Below are 6000 nucleotides of genomic sequence, written 5' to 3'. Positions count from 1 at the left end.
AGATTGTCACGTAGGAGTGGTCTCACAAGAAGGGGTGTGGGGCTTCAGGCTCCCAACAAGTTTTGGAGGGGACAACACATCCAAACTCCATCAACTTTACAGCAAAAAACCAAATAATCTAATTAAAAAATGGGTAAAAGAGCTGAATAGCCACTTCCCAAAGGAAGACAAACAAATTGCCAACAGGTATATGATAAGATGCTTAACATCACTAATCATCAGGGAAATGCAAATCAAAACCACTCTGAGATATCACCTCATCCCAATCAGACTGGCTATTATAAAAAAGACAGAGAATATAATAAATGCTGGCAAGGATGTGGAGAAAGAGGAACCTTTCTGCACTGTTGGTGGGACTGTAGGTTAATGCAGCCATTATGGAGAACAGTATGGAGGTTCCTCAAACAACTACAGATGGAACTTCCATATGACCCGACAATCCCACTACTGGCAATATATCCAGAGGATTGGAAATCATCAGGTCAAAGGCATACCTGCACTCCCATGTTTGTAGTAGCTCTATTTACAACAGCTAGGCGATGGAACCAACCTAAATATCCATCAATGGATGACTGGATAAGGAAATTGTGGTATAAATATACAATGGAATACTACTCAGCCATAAGAAAGAATGAAATTCTACCATTTGAAACAATATGGATGAGCCTGGAGAAAATTATTCTAAGTGAAACAACCCAGGTACAGAGAGAGAAATACTGCATGTTCTCACTCAACTGGGAGCTGAATCCATAAATAAACAAATAAACAATAAAGAGAGACAGAGAGAAAGAAAGAAAGAAACAACAATCACAGTAATATGTTGAACTTTTAGAAATCTAGAGGTGGAAAAGGGGAGGGGGAGAGGGAGGGGGGCTAATGAGAAACTGGTCAACAGACACAAAGAATGATTGCGTATTATAATCACAAATAAGTAACTGTACTGATCTAACCACCACACATTGTACACAATTATTGAAAATCAGCATTATGCTCCATATGTATGTATATTAAGAAAAAGAAGACAAAATTCATATATTACATAATTCACTCATTTAAAGTGTAAAATTTAATTTTATTTATATTCATAGTTATGGAACCATCACCACTACCTAATTTCAGGAATATTTTCATCATCCCCAAAAGAAACCTTATACCATTAGCAGTCATTCCCCATTTCCACCAGCCCCACTCTCTGAAAGACCTAGGAAATCACGAGATTTGTCTACTGTAGATATTTTATATAAATGGAATCACACAATACGTGGTCTTTTGAGACTGGACACTTCCACTTAGCATAATATAAACGTAATATTTATGTTATAGCTTAGTTTCTTGGCTTGAAAAGTTGATGCATATTTTGGCAGATGCTATACTGCTGCTGGATCTGAGAATGATTTCTGAAACTAGTAGGGGTTGAAGACTTCCTAGCAGTCTGCTATTTTATGAATTATGCTACACTGATATATGTCACCCTCTTGTCCCTAGCTCTGTAGACAAAAAGCAAAAAGTTCTTTTCCTGTGTCTCCAAAAATGTATTTCTCGAGCCACTAGCAGCCTAAAACTATGCCGGACTTGCTTCTGTGCTTCTTTTTACACACATTGGATATCTCTGCAAGTCTGAATTTCTGTAGCTTTACTTTCATGTTGTCTTTTTACTTTGATTGCTGAGGTTCATCACAAGGTACAGTGACATTCAGCCTTTTCCTCTACCCTAACATCTGGCTAGAAGTAACCTTGATGATGAGTAACACCAGTCCTTGTAAACCATCTTCATTCTCATTAAAAGAGCCTCTTTCAATGGCCAGAGTCAGCTTTCTTATTTATACTGTTTCAAAGTCTATTACTCCTTCCTGTCTTCCTGTGCTATGTCACCAGGTGACCAAAGTTGACAGACAAATAATGGACTGATGTTGATCTTTTCTCTCTGAGATCTCTCATTTCACTTAATTTCTCTGGTTCTTAGTGATTTATTAACTACATTTTCTCCCCTTTTCTTCCCCAACATCCAGACCAGGGGGAATCCTGCCATTACACATTTAGAAGGCAAAACCACACTAAGCATATAATGGAAATGACAGACAAAAACAGAGGGAGAGTTGTTTCCTTTAAATGTGTAATAGCCTAGTAGGGTTACCATTTCTTTACAAATTTGTCACAGTGTTTTAAGATTTCTTTGTAGACCTTCTGGATCAGAAAATGTGCGTTTTATGTTCTCCCAGGTTCTCCCACTTCAAAATTTTAAAGACTATAATGGCATTCATGGGTTATATTTTGCATCTTTTGCAATTTTGTAATGTTAGAAAAACACCTGGTAGGGTATGTTTGTTCATTGCTCAAATTTATGTTATATGTTAAGTACTTTTCTAAATAGTAGGGGAAGTGATGGATTAATGGGTATAAGACTATGCTATCTACTCTAAGTAAATCAATGTATAGCATATTCATTTGTTGAAACAACATACTTTGTATCCCACAAATTTATACAAATCAACATTAAAATTTAAAAAAGTAGCATCCAAACACTCCTACACCTATCATCAAGAATTTTTGTTGCTCTTGTTACTCAAAGATGGTTATTTCATTTAATTTTATAATGATTTTATTAACTTTATACTACTCTTATACTTAACTACTGATGCAATGGTCAAAAAAGTTCCAGTTTTGTAATATGAGCTTCCCACTACCCAACAAAAATACAACAATGGAGGAGAACATGGAAATAAGATTACTAGGTAAAATGAGGAGAAAAATCAATAATTATCATTTTAATTAAATCAGTGTAGAAAATCACTTCAGAAAAATATCTACTCTCCCCTCATGATTCATATGGTTTGGGTATGGATTTAGGCAAGATTCATTCAAAAAAGGTACATTAAGTATTCACCATAGTCATCGCTTGAAGGGGTAATAACAAACTGAACAAAACATAGGGTTCATTTTCAAGGGTATTACATTCAGAGGTTTGGATAGTTGCATGTCATTCTAATTCACTTTGCTAGCTCAATTAAAGAATAACAAATCATGGAAAAGGTTCAGCACCTCAAAATTAAGGTTAAGTTGAAAAGCTCATTGCATTTGAATTAAAGGGTTTATTTTTGGATATTGTTTTGCTTTTGCTATTAATTTAATGACAGAAATAATTCTGTTTCAGGACATCTGAATTTTCTGCAAAATGCAATATTTGACAAAAAACACAGGTATTATCTTTATTAAGAACAAATTCTGCTAACAAGAAAACAAAGGCTAAGAGGATTTAACACAGTTTGGGGATAGTTATTTGAAGGTAATGTCATTCAACAGGGATTGTTTCTTCAAAGTCTTCAGACAATAACATAGTGGAGCATGCACTTGTAAGTCACTTATTACAAACAAATTGTACTTTGGGGGTTTGTGGGGAACATGCATTGAAGAGGAAATAATATGAATCTGGGCAGTTAAACGTAAAGAAAAGCAAAGATGCAGGAAAATTCTGCTTTTTGAAAGAGAGACTTTGTTAAAATCACCTCTGATTTGCCTTCAATAGTCTTTCTCAACTTTTCAGGTCCACTACTTAATATACCCCATGAAACTTTCTATAGATGATTGAGATTGGGAAGTAACCTTTGACTAAGGTAGGTATTGTGTGGAAACCCAAGCTTTGATGCTTTTTCTTCTGGCTGGAAAAATGGATAGAAAATATTAGTGATAAAAAGTTAAAAAATAAAATATTTTTAATGGCAAAAGGTATAAATCCTATATGTACAAATATGGCTGCATTTTGATTCCAAGGGAAGATACGACTTTCTCATTTCTCTTACAATTTCTCCTGGGGACTCGATGCTGCTCCTCCCATAGGTGAGGGTTTTCACAGATGGGAAAACTTTGCATTTGCCCATCCTTTGGTGGTCATCTTGTTTATGGTTTCTCTGGAGATGCTGCTACATATCTGTCTGGTCATCATCACCAAAAAAAAAGTTACAAAACTTTTCGTTAATTCTTAGTATTTACTGTGAGAGGAATAAACTGACAGTCGATTTCTCAAGTTATCCCTGAGGCTTCCAAGACTAAACTCTAGGTATGCTTGAGGCCCATTCCAGCTATTGAGCACTTGCTAGGCCCTGTGCTAAGCCTCTTCAATGAATTATTTCATTTAATCCTCAATGCAACTTCAGAGTTGGTTCCTATTTTTATCCCCACTATAGAGATTAGGAAACTGAGGTTTTAGGGATGGGTAGTTTATCTCACTGGGGTCATACAGTTAGCAAGCGATGGTACTTCAAATCCATACTTCAAATCCAGGGTTGATTTAATCATCTACTAATCACTCTGTTGTACTATTTCCTCTGGGCAAAAAATATTTCCAATTAATCCTTCTTTTTTTTTTTTTTTTCATTTCTGCTTTTCCCCCTGCTTTCTTTGATTTTTTTCCCCCTACGCTTTCTTTCTACAGAAATCACAGTGGTTAATCAGATAGTTAATTTTATTGTCAATGTTTATTATATTCATCATATGGACTAATGATTATTTCCCTAAAAAAAAAGAGAATTATTGTCTTACAAGAGTAACTTAATTTTATTTAGATTCTTATACTAAGGAATTTTAAGGAGTTGGCTCAGAGTACAAGACATTGGGAAATAAAAAACAATAATTCATTATTTAAACTTATTTTTATCATTGAACTGTAGAACAATAAAAAAGCATGGGTACTTAGAAATAATTTTGTTTTTTCTTATTCTTTTATATATGGGAAAGCTGAGATTCAAGGTCTTAAAACTTATTCAAAGTCAAGACACCAACAACCAATAGCAGACCCATGTTGTAAATCTTTTGATTCCAATTTTAGTGATTTTTAAAATTTTAATTTAACTAGCCATTTAAAAATGGTTTCCTTGATTGTATCCACTCAGTTCTGTTCTGAGATTGTCCTACATTGGTAAAATATGTAGAGATGTCTTAACAATGAGATCTATGACTGTGACCTAAAAAGTTCTGCTTAACTTTGTCACTTAGGTCAGTTTTTACTACATCACCCAATAAACTTGCTGCATAAAATCAAGAGGCAAAAGAATAGGCTAAATGTAAACACTTGAATGAAGACTTTTTGAATAATGTTAAAATTGAATATCTCCACATAATTGATATGATAAAGTTTGACCAATCTTAACAATAAATCTTTCCTCCTCTTCTAAATTCTTAAAATGAGTTAGAATGATTGTCTTTGTTTCTGCTATTTTAGAAAAATGCTTAGTCATTGTTTTGGTTAAATGCTGTAGTTTTAAAAGAACAATTTGCATTTCTAACTCTGAAATAAAAAAAAAATGTATAAAATGACAGATATTAAGAAAAGAACTTCAGTTTTGACAGCTTTTCTTTAATCAGTGCCTGTTAAGTGAGCCTATTTATAGAAATGTTTAATCAATTGAATTTCTTGATACTTAAGAGGTGCCAGATTTTTACAAGATACACAGATAGGATGAAAAAAAAAAAAAAAAAAAAACACCCAAAAAACTCTGCATGTCCTTTGACTGGAACTATATCAGTCCTTTAAAAGCTTTTTGCTGCTTTGAAACACAGGGATGGTTTTCTGACAATGATTTATGTACTAATATCCCCAGCATATTGCCTCTTTTTCATAATCATAAACCTGCTCAAGTTTGGATATTAGAGGTAAACATGCCAATATAAAACATGCTGACCCTAAAAGAGGTATTTCTATCTCATGGAAGCACACCACAGATAATAGTAAAGGCTGGAAGTAAAAAATGAAAAGAAAAAAAGAAAAACCTTTCAGTTCAACAAACCCTTTGTTTTAGACAATAAGAACATTTTAAATTTACATGTTTGGATTAACTGTACTAAATGCATGCGCACTCTGGGAATATTAATGATTGGATGCCTCAGGCAGACCAAGTAATTTGGCTTCCTTTCAAACAAATAAAACTTTGACAATTTTTGGACGAGAGGCTGAGACCAAGGCATAGAAGGAGGACCATACAGGCAGAGTCAGCCCTTTCTTATATT

The sequence above is a fragment of the Galeopterus variegatus genome, unplaced genomic scaffold, assembly GCF_000696425.1.
Source record: "Galeopterus variegatus unplaced genomic scaffold, G_variegatus-3.0.2 Scaffold4994, whole genome shotgun sequence".
Classification (NCBI taxonomy): domain Eukaryota; kingdom Metazoa; phylum Chordata; class Mammalia; order Dermoptera; family Cynocephalidae; genus Galeopterus; species Galeopterus variegatus.
Note: the sequence above shows the minus strand (reverse complement) of the source record.